Source organism: Gigantopelta aegis, chromosome 6 (genome assembly GCF_016097555.1).
Source record: "Gigantopelta aegis isolate Gae_Host chromosome 6, Gae_host_genome, whole genome shotgun sequence".
Classification (NCBI taxonomy): Eukaryota; Metazoa; Mollusca; class Gastropoda; order Neomphalida; family Peltospiridae; genus Gigantopelta; species Gigantopelta aegis.
In genome coordinates, this window is record NC_054704.1 from 62,622,089 (window position 1) to 62,644,927 (window position 22,839).

A 22,839-nucleotide genomic window follows, 5' to 3' on the forward strand; every position below is an offset into this window, starting at 1 on the left:
ACCAAAATGTAAGCCCTATGGCTATAACTCAATCAGAACCAAACATTTAAAATGTTAGGCTAAAATGGCATCAGAATTATTAAGTTTTCAATGAAGATGTATTCAATGAAATAACAGTAAATAATCATAGCTTTGTGTTAAAGCAGTTTAATTTTGTGTTTTTTTTCCCATGTGCCTGGAGGAGAGATAAGAGAAATAGCAGCTTTATCTATACCCTGTACCAGCTTCTACTAAACTTGTTTCACTTCAGTTTAGATTCACATAAAAAAAAAAGGAAATCTGTTCTGGAAATAATAAAACATTCTATTTTTGCTTTTGTGTGCAAATTGTTTACCAGTATTCATTTACCATAACTAAAAGGCTGACAATGAATAACTGCATCACAAATGTTACCCCTCTCTCTCAGACATAATAATACAATGCACTGATCTTTAAACTTTTATTGAAAAAAATTATTCCATTTCAGACAATGAAATGGTTCTCTTTTTTTTGTAGTGGCTCCAATTAATCCTGATTCTTACATTTTTAGCTTTACTTGCACCAAAATTTCCAATGATCGCTAGAATACTGGGGGGCCCCGAGTGTCTTTTTAACTCAGTCCAACCACAAATTGTTGACATAGTTACAGACATCATTAGATAAATAAATAGAAAATTAGTAACACATAACATACAAACAAAAATGAAGAGAACAATCAATTACTAAAGCAAGAAATGCATAAAAGCTGATTTAATGTAGTTTAATGTTAGTTAATAGCCAGATCACAGTTTGTTTTTAATTACATTTAACTCACCTTGTACCAGCACTTAATTCATCTGTACTTCAAATTGAAGGTATTAATCCATTTATCTCTTTCTATGATTAGAACAGTTTGAAATGACAAGTTGGTGTGTTCAACATTGTCTCATACGTTATTGAACTAGCCTCACACAACAACAAACGTGCGTGTCCCAGGCGTCTTGTATGAGAAGTGGACAGTTTGGTCAGCTCCTCCCAGTGCCAAGCGTCCCAGTCAGCCCCAGGTGCTGGTCACAGGTCCACACAGAGTTATCTCCAGTCTGTACCAGCCAGAGAAACACAGCAGTTGTCACACCTTCACGAGCCCTCGGGTGGTCAAACTGAAGCCATTCATAGCATCACAAGCGAAGATGCTTGGGACAGATACTTATTATGTGAAATGAGGCATTACGCATAGTGTACCTGCTGAATCTGAATCTCTGATTCAAGTTCTGTTCCTCATCCCTAATACTAACATTAAAGCACATACAGATTTTGCATAACCATACCAAAACCACCCACAGATGAACTTCATTGGTTGAAGATTATTAAACAGGGTTTCTAGAATTTGTATAAAATCTACTAACCATGGGATCAGTGATTTTAACAATTTACTAGCCATGATTAAAAATTCACTAGCCCTACTTTACTTTAAGTTAATACAATTTTACTAAATTATAGTAATAATCAGATATGTTACCTAAAGAGGGAGATAGAGTTTAAAAACACTAACATTGGGAGTTTGGGGTGGGGGCAGGATATTCATGTTTACAAAATAGACTTAACTGCAAGATTTGACAATTTGTTTTCACTAGCCGTTGGGCATGGCAATAGTAGTTATTTACTAGCCCAACATTGAATATCACTAGCCATGGGAGTGGGGCTACCATAATCTAGAAGCCCTGGATTAAAGCTCTTAATGAACAGTATGAGCCGACTTTATGAAGCCTATTTTTCTTAAATGCAGGTGTTTAAGCATTGTAAATGTATGCAGGTTTTTAAGCATTGTAAATGTATACAAGTTACACACGTGTGTAAGGCATAAACAGGCTTTGTAAAGTTGGTCCATTATATTTTACTGATGTACAGTTTTGTTACAGTAGCCAATACAGATAATTACTGGATTCACATCCCAGCACCAACTCCCTTGCAGTGCGAATATTCATTGCTCAGTGAGCAGATCTAAAGCCACTACACAGACCTCTCTCTCATGAACCACTGACCTTTGACTCAGACACACTTCACAAAGCTAATGTGCTTCAACTTTAATTAGATATACACACGGAAATAAACTGAAAGAAAATGGCATGAATTTCTTGTCAGATTGTATATACTGTGTTGGAGCGGGACTTAATTCACACGATCCAGTCCTGCCGACTTGTTTGGAAACACATGTACACGCTAATTGTTGCTACACTTATCACTAGGGTGGTAATTACGGCAATTCCCCACACACGTCATAGACAGGTAAAGTGTCAAGAGAATTCTAATTGGATTGTAGAATTAATCTTAAGATTACCTCGGTGCAACTATTTCTTTAAGTAAACACAATGTACTCCCATTGAATATGTAGTAATGGCTGAGGCAAACACACAATCAATGGCTGTAGAAACAACTTACTTAAAAGCCTGTTACTTTTTCTGTAAACTCAAGATTAACTTTCAAATTGTTAACTTTGGTTTTGTCTTACAGTGTTTACTTTATTGCTGTTATACCTAAACAAAGAACTAAAGATTAAACATTTAAGCTGAAATCTGACAATTCTTTAGGTAAATGTGAGATACTATGTCAAATGTTCAGATCAAATTGGTTCGAGGTGTAATTTTATAACAAATACTGAGATTGTGAGATTTTCAAACAACTGTGTAGATACAATTAATTATATTCTGTTGTTTATTTTAAGCTAATAAATACTGGCATTACCAAATGTGCTATACAGTTATATTATCTCATAGCTGCACCAAAATGTTGATAGTACAGTTTTGGACTGGTATATTTGGAAACATGTCATAATAAATTGCATTATCAAAACCAAAGCACATAATTTAGTTACTTCTCAGTTAGTTATATAAACAATAAATGCCTTAGTTTAAAATAAAAAAAGCTCCATAAAATAACAATTTAAGAGAGCTGAACATATTTTTATCTTACCGTATTTATTTATTTTAATCAGAGACTTGTCACAGAAAAGAAAATTAACCTCAGTATAAGGCTATTTAATATATTAAAATAAAATTGAAAAGTGGGGTCAGTTGAATAAAACAAAAAAGGCATATTTAGTTAAAGTACTGGATAATTAGTTTCTTTAACAAACTAATACAGGCATCACTTATAAAATCCCGAGTGGGCAGGACGTAGCCCAGTGGTAAAGTGTTCACTTGATGCGTGGTCGGTCTAGGATCGATCCCTGTTGGTGGACCCCATTTGGCTATTTCTCGTTCCAGCCAGTGCTCCACAACTGGTTGTGGGATTGTGCATATAAAAGATCCCTTGCTGCTAATTGAAAAGAGTAGCCCATGAAGTGACGACAGCAGGTTTCCTCTCTCAATATCTGTGTTGGCTGACGCAATATAACCCTAAATAAAATGTGTTGAGTGCGTCGTTAAATAAAACATTTCCTTCCTTTCCTTTTTTGTAAAATTCCTCAACATTTGTGTCACACTATAATTAACAAAAGAGTCAAGAAACAAACTAAAATTAGAAATTAACCAAGTCAAAATAAAATGAGGTTTTAGTGGTCAGCGTCCACAATGCCACTTAAAGTTGGTTAGTAATATTTAAAAGCGAGAGACACATGTGTTGAAACAAAAAGAAACACATGTGGCACACTCCACAGTTCAACCAGTCACAACATGTCCAAGTGGTGTAAAACTCCTTTGTTTTTCTAGGGTTCAGTTTGCCCAATTTAGACCAAAGTTATGCTAATGAACTGCGTCAAGTGATTTTCTCACCCATCTCATGAAAGGGGCCAATTCTCAGCTTAATTAGCCATGAATTGGGGGTCTTTGAACAACGCATCCTAACACAGCCAATTTGTGATGATAGTGTCAACAACATCACAAGAAAACCCAGTCCAACAATCCACACTTAGAGATGTATGAATTGCTGTGTAAACCACATGGCAGGTTATAGCACACCAAACCAGTGTAAAGTGATGCACAGTGTAAACATGGTTTTCATATCAAGTGCTGTTGGAAGTCTAGAGAGGTCTCATTCACAGAAATTGGTAGCTTAGATCCAATTATGAAAGTGTTGTGTAAACTGCTGTCACAACTGTGTTAACAACTAGTTTTAAGTCTGGTTTACACCACAACCGAAATGGTCATTTAGGCAGAAGGTTGAAGGGTGAAAAATTACAATAAACAGAGCCTACATCCTAACATGTCAGGACCATCTGACTTGATCACTAACATAGTCAGGACATTTGATTGAACAAACTATAAAATTATAATGATTTATGATTGTGAGGTTGAAAATATTCAACAATATTCTTATGAAAAATGGATAAAGTGCCGTGTAATTTAATTTTGTGTCTATAGCCATGTTTATGTTGATTATATTTTGCCTATATACATGTAGGATGCCTTGCACTGAATCCACTTCTGTGTCCTACACTGTAGTCCAAGCTGCATTGGCAAGTACAAGTATATGTGGAATAAAAGCAAATGTAGCTATAACTGGCAGCATTACAGTCAATGTTTACTCTGTGTGTGGGGGATGTTATATACTATTATCTATTCCCATTAATTTAATAAAAGTTCTTATGCAATGTACTCCAGGGGTACAAAGTTGGTTTTGTCTATCAACACCACTAGAGCACATTGATTAAATTAAATCATTAGCTACTGAATATCAAACATTTGGTAATTCTGACACATAGTCATCAGAGAAAACCTGCTATATTTTTCTTAATGTAGAAAGGGATGTTTTATACGCACTTTCCCACAGAAAGGAAAATCATGGTCTAGGGGAACAATGAAAAGAAAAATGCAATTTTTGTTGAAATAAAGGTTGCTAATAAAACAAAATGAATTTCTAAAATGCTGTGCTGGAAGATTAACTGTGTCGTGCTACACTTGTTATGTGTGTAGTGCTGGGTGGGTTGATACATTGATTATATCAGTTATATTTTACAATGTTAACTTCAGCAGCAATAATCGTGAATGGGAACTGATTAAAGTGATTGGTAGTGAAGTAATCAAGGGAGATAATCTATCAAAGTGTTGGTTGTAAATTAATTGGACAGTGTTTTTATCAAACAGGAAATTACTTTTATATCCATAATTTGACACTCATCCAGTTTACACTAAACAATCCAATTATCAGGTTTTTTCCTATAATTTGCATAACCGGCCTTGGTGGTGTCATGGTTAAGTCATCAGATATAAGGCTGGTAAGTACTGGGTTCGCAGCCTGGTACCGGCTCCCACCCAGAGCGAGTTTTAATGACTAAATGGGTAGGTGTAAGACCACTATACTGACTTCTCTCTCACTAACCACTAACCCAGCTAAATACATGTAGCTGAAATGTGTGCCCAGGACAGTGTGCTTGAACTTTAATTAAGCACAAAAATAAGTTGAATAAATTAATTTGTAATATTAAAATGGCGACATATCAGTTAAACACTGGATAAATATACGGTGGTTTTAGAAAAAGTTTGTTTGTTTGTTTTGTTTTATGCCACCACTAGAGCACATTGATTTATTCATCATCGGCTACTGGATGTCAAACATGGTCATTTTGACACAGTCATAGAGAGGAAACCTGCTACATTTCTCGATTAGTAGCAAGGAATCTTTTATATGCACCATCCCACAGATAGGACAGCACATACCACAGCCTTTGATATACCAGTCGTGGTGCACTGGCTGGAACGAAAAATATCTAAATGGGCACACTGATGGGGATCAATCCTAGACCGACTGTGCATCAGGTGTGTGCTTTACCACTGGGCTACATCCTGGCCTGGTTTTAGAAATGTTAACATGGTTGATTTTAATACTCTGATTGCCTGGACATGAGAATGGGAGAAGAAACTGTTCATCCATATTGGACTGTGGGTTCAATTACACCATCTGTCTGGTGGCCGATATTTTCACACTTGTCATGGATTTCATAACAAAAGGTGAGCTTCATCAAACATACCTGTAAACAATGTCTGAAATGGGATATGCTTTACTAAAGGATGTACAATACAGTGTTGTACATTCATGTTGAAATGTATTGAAAATTAACAAGAAAAGTTTAGAGATCACACATTTGCAATATTTCATTTTTGAAATTTAAAAATATTACATTGATGTCAGCTTGTGAATAGAATTTAAATTTATGGGGTTTTTTGTCTAGAATTATAACAGTTATCAATGTAAAATCTTTAAATCTTTATTAAGCGTGAGACTCAAATATCAAATCTGCCTATGAACAAATATAACAAATATAGTATCAAGTCTCTATACACCTTTAACACTGAGCAAATAAATGAAGCACATGAGTGAAATACAGCATAACAGATGTCAGCTTGTGAATAGCAATTTGAATTGATGGGGGGGGGGGGGGTGTTCTAGAATTATCACAGTTATCAATGTAAAATCTTTATTAAGCGTGAGACTCAAATATCAAATCTGCCTATGAACAAATATAACAAATGTAGTACCAAGTCTTTTAACATTGAGCAAATGAATGAAGCACAAGAGTGAAATACAACATAACAGTGAGAAACAAGCTGTAATTCACCACTAAAACAAGACTGTACACCTTTAACACTGAGCAAATGAATGAAGGACATGAACTCTCTCTAGTGACACAGATGTGTGACTGTGATGGCAGTCTTTACAATGGTCGGAATCGTGTGGTCCATAATAACCTGACACAATACTTTGTGTTTCTACAAATACCCTTAACAAACCATGGGACAAAACAAAAAGTATATTCTTTCACGGAGCATGTACGTGCAATAAATGAAGGAGAAGTCACACCGGTAATGCTGGTTCTAACACTCTCGGTTCTGATCCAGTAACGACTGTTTGTCAGGTTATCAATCCATGTTCCAAACAAGCACCACAGCATATTTGAAATTTTATCAAACCATTATGCTACAAGGAGATCTTTTTTAAGGAAACGTGAGGCCACAATATAAAAATATTGTTGACACAAACCTGGGAAAGACCTGCCTTGGTTCAGACAGATGTGGTCAAATTTCAGATTATATTGCTGTATTTGCAAGATGCTTTCCTCATATTTAATCACCCAGTTAACAAAACTCCCAAATTAATGCTATTCCCAAGACGCTAAACCGTGTGCCTATCAAAAGAAGTTTTTTTCCTTTGAAAAAAATCTTCATTAAAAAAGCAATTAGTTGATGAAATGTACAGAGGAGAAGTTAACAGAGAGTCAATCCTGAAAGCTTTATTCAGTTATAGTTTAGTGAGACTAAATGACTGCAAATATTACATGCTGTGCATTGATCTCATGTTTAGAGTGGTACTCATTTTAATAACAACACTAGTATAGAATAGTGCTCAGCTATAATATTGCTTAATGTATACTCTTAAAAAAAAAAAGGGGAACCTGAAATATTAATGTTAATATCAACTATTAGACATCCTAGTAAAGAACTATTATGTGACAAACGCAACAGCTTTTCTGCATGTTATTATGATAAATTCACCAAATTTTGGTCAATTTGTCACAATTTGTCACAATTTATTTAAAACTTACATTGTATTTTTTTCTTTTTTCTTTTTTCTTTTTCCTCGGTCCCCTTTTGAATTTTTCATACATGTATGTTGGATTATTAGTCACATATATTTGATTTTCTAGCTAAATATCTCTTTAACTACTTTATTTTTCATGCAGTTAAATATCTCTTTGTCATATTCACTGTATATATCTGTGTGTGGATATCATGTCAATAAAAAATGGGAATAATAAATTTTTAAAAAGTATTTCCACACATGCAAACATGCTTCACATCTTGTGTATTAAAGTAAACACACGTCAATGCCAATATGGAAAGGGTTACGGTGGCACGAAAACCAAAGATTTGCAGGAATAGATCACTTCCTTTAGACAATGTTCCAGACACATAAGGTCATTGAAATACACATACACATAGACTATACTGTATCCATTATCAAACTCAAGAGATCAAACCCAGAGAAAATATATTATCACTATAGAATGAAAAATACATTATCAATAAAAATGAAATTGTAAATATCTATTTAAAAATAACCAAATATTCAATACAAACCACTTATACTCTTTTGTTTAAATTGATAAAATGAATAACAGTATCGTAATGCAAAATGTCAGGGGTCTAATTCACTAAACTCTCGCAACTTTGCGATATCGCAGTGTAATGCTAAAATACTTACAAAGAGGATGCTTTGTTGTCTAGCAGAGCCTAAGACACCTTTGTGAATTAGGCCCCTGGTCTGTTAAAAATAACTGAATCTAGCCAAATTATCATACATGTATGTAATTCACTGGATGACACCAAACTGGCAACCAGATCAGATTTCAGCAGACAATAGATGGAAGGAAATGTTTTATTTAATGACGCACCACTCAACACATTTTATCTATGGTTATATGTCGTCGGACATATGGTTAAGTACCAAACAGCTACTGAGGGAGGAAACCTGCTGTCGCCACTTCATGGGCTACTCTTTTCAATTAGCAGCAAGGGATCTTTTATATGCACTATCCCATAGACAGGATAGCACATACCACGGCTGTTGATGTACCAGTCATGGTGCACTGGCTGGAGCGAGAAATAGCCCAATGGGCCCACTGACAGGGATTGATCCCAAACTGACAGCGCATCAAGTGAGCGCTTTACCACTGGGCTCAGCAGATAATAGCTGCATATGATGGAGTCTTTTTCTTCCATCCATTCGATAAATAAACCATTATTTTACATGAACAAATAAAGATGGATGAGAGAGTAACTTCTTTATTTGACCATTTTATCATAAATGAACTACACTATTATATTTGCCGTGTCTGTTTCTTGTGTTAAATATAATTTAACACTACAAATTAACAAGATAGCTTTAATAAGGAAGGTTTTAATAACAAAATATGGATCTAAAACTAACCAACTCGCATTAATATGACTTCATATATCACCAATGACGTATTACTCTCCATGTTTAACGCAATGACAACACTGGCCTTGAGACACATACAGATATCTATAATTGAAACACTGGCTTTAAGACACATATAGATATCTATAACTGAAAACAGTGGCCTTGAGACACCTATATATGTCTATAACTGAAAACACTGACTTTAAGACACATATAGATATCTATAACTGAAAACACTGGCTTTAAGACACATATAGATATCTATAACTGAAAACACTGGCTTTAAGACACATATAGATATCTATGACTGAAAATACTGGTTTTAAGACACATATATGTATACATATCTATAACTGAAAACACTGGCTTTAAGACACATATAGATATCTATATCTGAAAACACTGGCTTTAAGACACATATAGATATCTATAACTGAAAATACTGGTTTTAAGATGCATATATGTATACATATCTATAACTGAAAACACTGGCTTTAAGACACATATAGATGTCTATAACTGAAAACAGTGGCCTTGAGACACCTATATATGTCTATAACTGAAAACACTGGCTTTAAGACACATATAGATATCTATAACTGAAAACACAGGCTTTAAGACACATATAGATATCTATGATTGAAAATACTGGTTTTAAGACACATATATGTATACATATCTATAACTGAAAACACTGGCTTTAAGACACATATAGATATCTATAACTGAAAACACTGGCTTTAAGACACATATATGTATACATATCTATAACTGAAAACACTGGCTTTAAGACGAATATAGATATCTATAACTGAAAAGCTTGCAGACTTACATTGATCTTTTCTCATATGCAGCCTGGAGTCAGTCTATCGAAATAAAATATTCATACGCAATATGTTCCTCAAGGTCTGGCCAACAATGAGTATGTCTGAAAAGTAATTTTAAAAAAGAATTAAAAAATGTCTGCTACATGAATTATTATCAGTACACAATTAAAATCTTTAATTGCTGATCACCATTGTTCTACAGTGTAAGATGAGATAAGATAAACTTTACTGCATATAATCATTCCACATTTGGAACTGCTATACATGCAAAACATGTATGTCAGTGATTTCAAATAACATGATGATTTCTACAGTAATCTCTGAAATGAGTTTTGTGTTATATACCTGGTAGTGTCAATCATGTATTAAAGGCATATTGTCACAGACCACTGACCTATTTAATGGCCTAACAAAATATTACCTGAACAAAACTAATTTGATTTGTCCTTAAATGTACTTTATTCAACCATCTTTATAACCACCATACTCCACTTCTTAATGATATTTTGTTACAAAATAATTGAATTATGGCAATCAATAATCCATAATTCAAAAACTAAAATTGCTGAAAGGGTTGACATGGATTTCACTCCATCATGGTTCAGTTAAGGTAATGCGATAGCTAGATTTGGTTTCCAACAATTAATGTAATTTTTATTTGCTATTCATTTTTAGAGAAATAATGTCTTTAAATCCGTGACAGTATGCCTTTAAGCAGCTATCGATAGGAGACTTAACGTATGTCCTCTTAAGACAAGTGGCTGTTTAATACAGATTACTTTCTTCTTGTATTACACTAAGATTATTTGGGATAATAGCCATGATGTTCAACTTCTCACACAGGCAGCTGCTGTTAAATAATGAAAAATGTAATTTTGGATTTGTAGTGTAGTTTTGGAAATAAACACGATATAAAAAAAACCCACCAAATTGTCTTCATTATGTTTGTAGGTACAGCACTACAATTTAAATAGTTATAAAATTTTGTTATTCTCCATCAATAAACAAATTCAATGCTGCTACAGTTAGAAGAAACCAATTAAAAATCTATAAACCTTAAAGAGACGTTCACTCCAATTAACCTGATTTTGGTCATTTTTATTAACACAATTTTTACCAGTAGTAAATTTATCACAAAATATCTACGGTGTATAGTTATAAAACATTTAGGTTTCTAAAAAAGGTTGATGGGAAATGGTACCAGGTAGGTGTGTGGTATAGATAGCCACAAAAGACAAGCACATGTCGCGGTTGGAGAGAAAAGGACTGAGGTGTGGAGGTGGACAATGAAAGGAGTTGAAAAATAGAAATAGTTGTCAGATCGGGAAGAAAGGAGATGGAATTCAAAGGACAGAATGGAAAGGGATAAAAAAAAATTAAATAAAAGAACTTTCAAGAGTATAATTACAAAACAGTCAGGGTGTAGACATCAAGCATTCAGGGGTGTGGTATCAAAACATTGCAGGATTTAGTACATTGTATAATGTAAATCAGATTCTTAGTACACAAGCTATGGGAATAAAAACACTGAACATTATATGTGGATAATAATCAAAATGTTTCTTCAGTGTGTTGTTGAAAGTGAGCTCTAGCTCTCAGTGATTATTCAGCAGTTGCTGTATTAAACAGATTGTCTGCAGTTTGCTGTCATTGCAAGATGATATCAACTAATAAAATTACACACTAAATAGATTTGTTTTGTTTAAAATATAGCGTGTGTATATTCAGTGTGTTTTTGCTTGTCCTAATGTTTGTAAGTAGGCCAAAACGCAATAAACGCCATATTAAAAAGCATTGTGTGAACACCACTCAGACACTATTCACACGTAGACAAACACAAGTTCAAATTCAGTTTTCAGCAAAACGCAATACGATTGTCTGAGGATATTTCACAGATTGCAGAGAAACTGGCGTTGTGTTTATGGTGTTTATCTTAGTTTTCAATTCCTGTTTTTCACCAGCTAATTAATTGCAAATGCAACTTTTCAGTCTGGCTTTTTTCTTTCTTTTTTTCTAATAAAACTGCTCCCAAAGTTTTTCACTTGTAAATAATTATTTTCAAATTCATTATCCATATGAATCATAAAGCTGGAATTATACAATAAAAGCACAGCTGAGACCTGCATATGGTGGTAGAACATGCAATCTGTCCCTTGATGTGCCGCGCATTCATCGTCAATAAATAATGGTATGCTGAGAGAACCGTGCCTCACTGTATGGTTCACCTCTCATGAACCCGGCTGTAACCTGATGAGCTCTTCTTCCCAATTGTACATCCAACAAATTCATTAAAAGATTGAAGATTTATAGACTGGGCAATTTAGGCTGTTTTCACTGAACATATAGGAATTGATCACTGATTGCATTCCTTGGCTGGCCTCCTCAAGTTCTGCATGCACTCTGAGCCTTGAATCCAGCCAACAACTTAGATACCATACTGCTTGTTTTTGGTGGTGAGCAGTTCAAAACAAACATTTAACATGTATTGACTTTCTTGATATATTTAAGAAGGCATGAAAGTTTTTCTACAGCAACTAGCTATAACCAGCATATCAAAAACTGTGGCCTGTGTTATCCTGTCTGCAGGAAAATGTACAGAAAAGAATCCTTGCTGCTAGCACTCTGCCCCAGATTGGGCTCCTGGCTTCCCAGAGACCGAACCCTGGGGCGGACATGCTCAAAACCTTCATGGTATATGAGCATGTTAAAGTATAACCCACGCACACTGCTAGCACACACACACACACCTAAATTTGTTGCATGATGTACCACCAAACAAGATAAGATAAGTGATCAGCGATTAGCAATTGTAGCACAGACATTTAAATGCTGATAAACTGTACTGAACCGTGAATGCATTTTTCTACACACTTGCAACACTGTACAAGAGAATAATGTTTTATAAATTCACAGTAATTTTAAAATATTAAGTTATCAGCTGAAAAATTATTACAACTCCAAAATTACACAATTTCCCCCCAGAAACACAGCTTGTATGTCACTAACAATTTTGTTAATTACCCTATAGTAATTAGTTATATTACATATATTTTCATGCACATAAAAATAGTATTAATTTAAAAATAAATGTATATCATTACATAAATGTTTATGCATTTCTAGGCTATGTCACATGACACAGACCTGAGAGCACTTACATGAACATTACAGTCTTTGGTTTGAATCAAGGGTGGGGTGTACCCCAGTGGGAAAACACTTGCTTGATGCACGGTCAGTCTAGGATCGATCCCCATCGGTGGGCCTATTGGGCTATTTCTCGCTCTAGCCAGTGCACCACAACTGGTATATCAAAGGCTGTGGTATGTACTATCCTGTCTGTGGGATGGTGCATATAAAAAATCCCTTGCTACTAATGGAAAAATGTAGCGGATTTCATGTCTATGACTGTCAAAATGACCATACATGTATGTTTGACATCCAATAGCTGATGATTAATAAATTAATGTGCTCTAGTGGTGTCGTTAAACAAAACAAAACAAAACTTTTGGTATGAATCATGAGGGGCATGCTCCAACTCAGTCAGTAGAACATATGCCATAGGTGCTTGGGTCGAAGGATCGAATCCCCTTGGTTGACCCATTCTCATTAGAGAATGCTATATGCTGCTTGGTTGAAACGATTGCTATTCCCTGTACACTGTGTCGCTCTTTGGCAGCTCTTGCTTGCAGACACCAACTGGTGAGCATCACAACCATTTGTTTTGTGAATCGGTCACATATCATTGATCGCAATGCTTTTGTTGTTTGACATTTCTACCACTGATTTACAACCTACGGGTCCACAAGTGAAACTGAAAACTTGTGATCAGCAATATGTCTAATCAGCGGGACTTAAATTGTCGGCTGGTGTCTTCTGGGCATAAGAGTGGCCTATGTAACAGCAGCAGGTTTCCTCTCCACACCAGCTCATAACATTTATACTGGACAGACATACGTTCCAGGCAACTTAATAATTAACATTTATACTGGACAGACATACGTCCCAGGCAACTTAATAATTAACATTTGTCTTGACAAATGTATGCCCTGGGCATAATATTTATAAATATACTTAAGTAAATGTATCATACTTACCTACATGTTTAAAGTAGGAAGATAAGTATCTTACACTGACTTAAGTCTGAGGCAACTAAAAACATTTATTCTTGGCAGACATATCAAAGGCAAGTAACTTGCATGCTTCAGACAGTGTCCTTGAACCATAGTTTATTAAAAAGATAAAAATAATATGATTGCTTACATCAAGAAACTCTTTCACTTTTCAACCATTTCTGTACCAAAAGTAAATTGAACCCAGGGTTCATATGAGTTAAAATAACACAGAATTGACAATTGTCTAGCCGAGTTCAACTTTTATCAATTGACTCTATATATAGTGTTTCCTACACGAGATTATTGAGTCTATTTGACTTCACTGGGATGAGAGAGGCAATCTATAAAGTTAATATCACAGCTGGTACCATCGCCTCAAATCAAAGCTCAGAAATGAAGTGTGTTTACAGCACTTGGGTTCAATTCTAGTTAATGTAAATCAACAGTGGACACAGTCCATTATGACAAGCCAATACTGTTCACACTTATTTAGTGAAACCAATAGCTATATATGTTTTACTGTAAATTAAGATGTCTGCAGTTTTTACTATATCTAATCTTAGAATTAAAACAGCATGAATATGAAAACACCGAGTTTTTTTTAAAACGTCTTATAGTGCAGTGAAGAGAAAAAGGTCAGTATTAGCATAGCTAGTATTAGCATAGCTAGTATTAGCATAGCTAGTATTAGTAAAGCTAGTATTAGCATAGCTAGTATTAGTATAGCTAGTATTAGCATAGCTAGTATTAGCATAGCTAGTATTAGCATAGCTAGTATTAGTAAAGCTAGTATTAGCATAGCTAGTATTAGTAAAGCTAGTATTAGCATAGCTAGTATTAGCATAGCTAGTATTAGCATAGCTAGTATTAGCATAGCTAGTATTAGTAAAGCTAGTATTAGCAAAGCTAGTATTAGCAAAGCTAGTATTAGCAAAACAATGTTATCAATTCTTAAACTTTTAAAGTAAACTTGTTTTCCCCAACACTCTACAAGCTGAATGAAGCTATGTAACGTATACTGTTAACACACATATATTATTTACCTTTTCATATTATAGAGGAGAAACAGAACGAAATGATTAATTCAATACAATCTCAGTTATCATATGTTTGGTAGATGAAGAATATCTGTTAGTGATGGAGCCTCAGCCTGGAGTGTTCTATTTATTAGGATCAGTCCCTGCAGTGGATCTAGGGCTGGGATGTAGCTTTGTGATAAAGTGTTCAACAGAAAGAAAGAAATGTTTTATTTAATGACGCACACAACACATTTTATTTACGGTCATATGGTGTCAGACATATGGTTAAGGATCACACAGATATTGTTAGACGAAACCCGCTGTCGCCACTTCATGGGCTACTCTTTTCGATTAGCAGCAAGGGATTTTTTATATACATCATTCCACAGATAGGGTAGTACATACCATGACCTTTGATATATCACTCGTGGTGTACTGGCTAGAATGAGAAATAGCCCAATGGGCCCACCAGTGGGGATTGATCCCATACCAACTGCACATCGAGCGAGCGCTGTACCACTGGGCTACGTCCTGCCCCTTGTATTTATTAGGATCAGTCCCTGTAGTGGATCTAGGGGTGGGATGTAGCTTTGTGATAAAGTGTTCAACAGAAGTGCTATAGTTAACAGAATCAGTCATCTAACTGGAACTGTTGACCTATTTTTCAAACTCAACTCATAACTGAAATAACATGATAATAAAGTCACTCTCATTGAAATAAGATCTTACTGGCCAGTCTCGTCTGTAGATCTAAAGAAATCCATTGTTTTCACATGTCTTAATCACCTTTTAAGTTATAAATCAAAACAAAAGGCCTTCTGGCATGACATGTCAGGAATTTCACAGATTCAAATAAATTTTAATAAAATATTTGGATACAGTTTTAATCAGACTTTAACCAAGAATTTGTAGCATAATTAAAATTTGAATATCTGGAAATCACTGATGTTTAATTTAGTCAATTTTTATATATAATGTACTTATATACTTATAGTTGTCATAGTACAATATAGAATTACTCTATAATGTTTCTTATTTATTAAAAGATATTTTAATGAGATTGCATTTAAATGTCTATAGACTATCAGACTAGTACTTCTATGCATATCTATTTTTCTTGATGAATGTAATCCAAATGGGCTAAGATCCAAATTACACTGTGTCAAATGAGAAACATCAGACACACCGATCAACCAGTTGATCATAGCAGTGCAATGACCCATCCAGATCTCGGAGCTGTAATCTTCCTGATGGAGCCATTTTGTTTGAGTTGTCTCTTGAAACACACTGACAGTAACACGAGAGGAGCCAATCTATAAATATTAGACAGAGATAGAGAAATCCACCATTCACTGAATATGGCTGCATGGGGCAATAGATATTTGAGATATTATTCAAATCACAACTATATGGTAATCACTTCCTCAAACAGTCTAGATTTTAATAATTATTGATGGTGTTCCTGCAATCAAATTTGCCTGACACTGTGGAAGATGGTAGAAATGATTTCCATGTCAGCATGATATGAATATGACCATGGATTATTGTAGAAATGAGCAGTGTTCAGGTGTTTTTTCTCGTCTGCTTGTAGAGGGTTTAGTATGAAGATGACAAATAAATAGAAGGGGGATATTGAGGATTGTGGAATATCCTAAGTTATGTTTGCAAGGTGTTTCAAGTTCTTTATCAAAATATCGGAAAAACAGTTGAAATTATTTGTAGGATTTTCATAGTTAAGGAAGGATTTGCATACCTGTACCATGCATAGAATGTTATTGACTCACTGCCTGCAGTAGAGTAATTATGAACTTGGAAAAGGGTAAAAGATCCATCAGAAAGCTAGTGAACTAAATGCCACAAGCACATTACAGTCAAGCAACAGCCAAACTTAATTAAGAGGCCATGTTCCTATTTACCCAATTCATCCAACAGCACAAATTGAACTGGGAATACCCAGTACATGCATGCACAGTGATAGTTGCCTAGAAAACAAGGTTCTAGCTGTCTGACTCTGATGGAACTGGCCTCGGTGGTGCAGTGGTTAAGCCATCGGACTACAGGCTGGTAGGTACAGGGTTCACAGCCCGGTACCAGCTCCAACCCTGAGTAAGTTTTTAAGAGCTCAATGGGTAGGTGTAAGACCACTACACCCTCTTCTTTGTAACTAAGCACTAACAAACTAACAACTAACCCACTCTCCTGGACAGACAGCCCAGATAGCTGAGGTGTGTGCTCAGGACAGCGTGCTTGGACTTAATTGGATATAAGCATGAAAATAAGTTGAAATGAAATGACTCTGTTGGCTTTAACCCTTTTACCTCTAGGCTTCTTTATTTTACTATCCATTTTGTGGACGTTGTCTGACCAAACTGGCTAAATGACAGGGTTAAAAAAGACTCACCTGGTTTAATTCAGTAATAAGAGCACATAGAGTTATACAAGTAACAAAAGACATACCATGTATTTCAGTTATTTCAGGTTAATGGTTTAACTTGAGAATTAAATAATAATGCTATATTAGTAAAGTGTTAACTGGGACAAGTTCATTCAAGAGTTGCATGTTTATGACTTGTCTTAGTCAAGTAACAAAAGACATACCATGTATTTCAGTTATTTCAGTTTAATGGTTTAACTTGAGAATTAAATAATAATGCTATATTAGTAAAGTGTTAACTGGGACAAGTTCATTCAAGAGTTGCATGTTTATGACTTGTCTTAGTCAAGTAACAAAAGAATACAGCCCACACAAGTTGCCGTGACTGAAGCAACACTTTAATAGTGCATGACACCCTGACTGACACCTCATAATTATCATTTATACAAGATATTTATATTCCAGTTATCACTGATGACTCTACTCCAACACTTGTGCATGTTAACATTAAACCCATTTGCTACTTAAAGATGAACTTTGTATAGCGATAAATATGATATACCAAGAAACTAAATTACTGAAAAGAAAAAACTTTCTGTTGTAACATTTGGTAATATGTCATTACATACACATAAATGCATAAATATATTGTCTATTCATTTCAAAAGAGGTCATTTTCAATGGTTTATAAAGAGACAGTATAAAGCATTATCTCAGTGAATATCAAAGGAATAGAAAGAAAGAAAGAAAGAAAGAAATGTTTTATTTAACGACGCACTCAACACATTTTATTTACGGTTATATGGCGTTAGACATATGGTTACGGACCACACAGATTTTGAGAGGAAACCCGCTGTTGCCACTTCATGGGCTACTCTTTCTTATTAACAGCAAGGGATCTTTTATTTGCGCTTCCCACAGGCAGGATAGCACAAACCATAACCTTTGTTGAACCAGTTATGGATCACTGGTCGGTGCAAGTGGTTTACACCTACCCATTGAGCCTTGCGGAGCACTCACTCAGGGTTTGGAGTCGGTATTTGGATTAAAAATCCCATGCCTCGACTGGGATCCGAACCCAGTACCTACCAGCCTGTTGACCAATGGCTTAACCATGATGCCACCGAGGCCGGTCATCAAAGGAATACTGTTCGAAATAAGACAATAACAAGATAAAAAGAAGTCAACGATGTGTCACTGATTCCTAAACCTTCCAAGTGTCATCATTCAAATATTTTAACACTGTGCCGTAATGACACCTTGTAATGTTGAATAACATCTACATGTAGTTGTATATTAAAGGGACATTCTTGAGTTTGCTGCATTAATTGTAAGATGTTTCTGACTAATAAGATATTTCTACAATTAAACTTACATATTAAATATATTTTCTTGTTTAGAATATCAGTGTCTGTATATTCAATGTCTTTGTAGTCGTCTTAATATTTGTAAGAAGCTCAAACTGGATTTTTCGTCAAATAATTTCGTACATTAGGAAATAAAATGAAATTTAACCTAGTACAAATATTAAAATAATCAGAAACACGTTTAATATACAGCCACTAATATTTTATGCAGTAAAAATATATCTGAAATTACAATCGTCAAAAAGTCTCTGTTAGTCGATAACATCTTAAAAACTGCAGCAAACTCAGAAATGTCCCTTTAATATAATGCTTGGCATTTGAGTCTAAACTCTGATTTAGAGCCTTGATTTCACAGGTTTATAAAGCCGGGCCCATGTTTTTTACTAAAGACTCCCCTGGTGGCACTGATGGTAATGAGTATAATTTCATTTATCAAGTTCACCTTTCCCATTTATAATACCAGTAATACATTACTGGTCACAGCCATATATATAATGCATCTGACATCATTTTAGTTAGTGATGCATCATAAATCACGAAATGGCTGAGATGAATGTTTACAGTGAAACCTTTGAAGCCTTCGGGAGCTTTGGGATGTAACTCAGTCAAAATTACTAGCATGGAATGACCATGGTTTTTAAATGATCAAAGAAGCTGCAACATGCAAACGGTAATAGCTGGAACAGACGGAGCAATAATGGCCTATAACATGAAAAACAAAAAATCATCTGAATGTTTCATTTCTCATTATCATCCTGTCTGTGAGTCTCAGATGACAAAGGTCAAGTCTCAAGTCTGGCTTAAACAGATGTCAGTTTTTAAAGAATACATCTTAGAAAAAACATAGTTTATCCATAATGATACACAAGATTGGCGACACTTCTTTCACATCTAGATCAACTGACTTTCTGTGTTCAATTCTGAACTGGATCTGTATGTTGTCAGTAATAACAATAGCTGGAAAGACAAATGGGCAAAATGGCTAACCGAAACAAAATCATGATTTATGGGGAAATGGATATGTTGCTATAAGTTCACAAAAGAAATGGCTTTGAGAGACTGTTTAAATTAAACAATAGCCTGTCAGTTCATTCTATTGTAACATTCCATGTAACTGAAATCTTCACTAAAGCAACCTTCCATCCTTTTTGTCGGCGCTGACATGTTAAGATAATGAGTGGGAAAAACTCATTTTTCATCATTCATATATTTAAATTTTTGGTAACTTTTCCCAAGAAATAGAACTGTCTATAGATTATTTTTTAACTCAGTGATTTTGTTTCTCAGTTCTTGTAGTTCATTATATATTTGGAGAAAGACAAAAATAGGATTGAATAATTGAAAGGAACAAAGAAAGTCAACTACAAAAATGCATGTTCTAAGTACCTAAATTATAAATAATTCTAGAACCTTTAGAGAAAACTGTCAACAAGGATTCTGTTAATAACTACAAGTTATAAAATACTGACAAGATATAATTCATATTGTTAGCATTTTCCCATTCACAGTGAAATAATAATGATCATAAATAGCAGGTTTGGTCAAACTGTTTCACATTGTATCTGTTTTCTGCCTGTTCCAGTAATGCAGGGAATACTTAACAAAATATACCCTATAGTCTGCCATGTCCATAAGTTCAAGGTTTTTTTAAATTTTAAAATCACCAGAATTATTGATAGTTTTATAAAATAAAAAAACACCACTGGATCAGTTGGAAAGGAAGGAAGGAAATGTTTTATTTAACAACACACTCAACACATTTCATGTATGGTTATATGGCATCAGACATATGGTTAAGGACCTCACAGATATTGAGGGAGGAAACCTGCTGTCACTACTTCATGGTCTACTCTTTCCGATTAGCAGCAAGGGATCTTTTATATGCACCATCCCATAGACAGGATATCACATACCACGGTCTTTGATGTACCAATCTTGGTGCACTGGCTGAAGTGAGAAATAGCCTAATGGGCCCACTGACAGGGATCGATCCCAAATTGACCGCGCATCAAGCGAGCATTTTGCCACTGGGCTACATTCCGCCCCTGGATCAATTGTTCCTTCAAACTGATACTGTTTTTCTTTTTTTGCGTTGTGCTTAATAAGGTCAATGGAGCTATAATTACTAGATTGATATCTTCAACAGATTCATCAAATAGTCCTGTCATAACTCAGGTCACAAAATAATTTAGCCAAACACAAACAATTAGACATTAATGGTGATGGATAGATGAATTTACTTGATGCAATGTCAAATCTAATTAACAAAGCTCTTGCCAATACACCTGTATTAGAGAACGACAGTGACAGATGGCCAGAATACACTGCAAATAATAACCATCCGATTTTCTCTACAAACTAAACCTCACTTCAGCTAGAGTAATCTCTCTACTGCTGTATTTGTGAGCAATAAAATTAATGTGAAAAATAATATTGTTTGTTCATGTCCATATTTAATTTACACATGTCATATAACACTATTAGATTACCCATCTTAGTATTTGTTCTGGTGGTGTCAGTCTCAATTCTCATGACGATTTGCTTATTATTTTAGCTACAAATTAACCTCAAGAGAAAGAAATAGCTTGTTAGTAGTTTATCATAATTGCTAGGATTTTAGTAAATATTTTTGCTTTTTGTCCTTTCTGGTTGGGTCAAATGCTCTTTTTGTTCTTGTTCAAGTACATGTACATGAGTTTAAAAATCATGTCTAAAATACTATCTTTATATATATAGTACATCTGTAGTATTTGTTTATAGCTTAGTTGCTAAAGCACTGGATGTGATCAGAATGTTTCTGGTTCAAAACCCTATAACAACCTTGCAATTAAGAAAATATTCATGGCAAAAAAAAAACTGCCATTGAAAAAAAAAACTGAATATAGTCCAAGGCACTCAACACCTTTTATTTACGGTTATATGGTGTCAGACATATAGTTAAGGACCACACAGATATTGAGGGAGAAAACCCACTGTTGCCACTTCATGGGCTACTCTTTCCGATTAGCAGTAAGGGATCTTTTATATGCACCATCCCATAGACAGGAAAGCACATACCACAGCCTTTGAAAATGCTGTGGAGAATGAAAAACTCTGTGGCAATCTCCACGGCATTACCGATTGCCATGGGCAATTGCAGGGGTTGTATAATGGAGGTTGAGCTATCTTCTGCAACTTATATATTCATAATCACCAGCTTTGTTTGCTTATCAGTTTAGGGTATTAAAAAACAGGCTAGAATTATAACAAAAAAACAATTCAATGATCAAATATGCACTTCTAGATCCAGACTAGAAAATAACTGAGACAACAAAAATTGTTTCTTAGCAACTGAACAACATATCTTTTTTACGAATAATGTAACCTGTTTAAAACTAGCCACAATGCAGACCTATTGGTTTATGACAGTTTCTGCAGTCACTGTAAAGAACTGTGGCCTGGAGCCACAACATTCTGTGCCCAGTGTGAAAGCCATAAAACCAACACAGCCATGCCAATGACAAACAAATTTGTGCGACCAGAATAATAATATGGGTTTATCACTGTCTCAACTTGGAGGGAAATTAATAATTCTTTGTTCCAAACAGAGGCCACGATCATTAATTGAAGCTGTCCATGGTCAAGCCAGCTAAGTAGAGAGCAACCTGGAGAAGATTCCAAACCTCCATCAAACATAATTAGGAGATGGTCCCCAGTTTCCTGGACAGACAAACTAATCACAGTCAAATTAAATTGACCAGCCGCTCCTCCCAAATGGCCAAGTAATTAAATTCAACATTGTCATGGGATCACCTTTTGGCTTATAGTTGAATTAACTCACCTATCATAAGGCCAAGCATAGAATAAAATCTTTATGTTGTTTTATATATATATATCTGTGTGTGTGTGTGTGTGTGTATGTGTATGTGTATGTGTATGTGTATGTGTATGTGTATGTGTATGTGTATGTGTATGTGTATGTGTATGTGTATGTGTATATATATATAAAGTGAAACCTCTCAAAACCGGACCCTCTGTAAACCAGAATTCCCTCAAAACTGGACATTTTTCATGGTCCTGTTTTAAAAATCAGTAAAGAACTTAACCTCTTTAAACCAGATACCTCGAAATACTGGACATTTTACTTGGTCCAGAGGGTGTCCGGTTTAGAGGGGTTTCACTGTATATGGTTATCATATAAATAGCTTGTATTATTATGATTTGTCGGAGGTGGCGATTGGGATGGACGTGCCTGAACATTCAGTGGATATAGGCACATAAATAGAG

General features: G+C 35.0%; 1 protein-coding gene across 4 annotated transcripts in view; it reads right to left on the bottom strand.

Moving 5' to 3' along the window:
* LOC121374909 (protocadherin-11 Y-linked-like) overlaps nt 1-22,839 on the bottom strand; it is a 77,859-nt gene that overhangs the window by 36,687 nt on the left and 18,333 nt on the right. For 3 of the 4 annotated variants that reach the window (XM_041502039.1, XM_041502037.1, XM_041502041.1), the window contains exon 2: nt 9,707-9,802. The exons of the other annotated variant lie outside the window; for it this stretch is intronic. The gene's annotated coding sequence lies outside the window, so the exon portion shown is untranslated. The remainder of the gene's footprint in view (nt 1-9,706; nt 9,803-22,839) is intronic. 4 annotated transcript variants of the gene reach the window in all.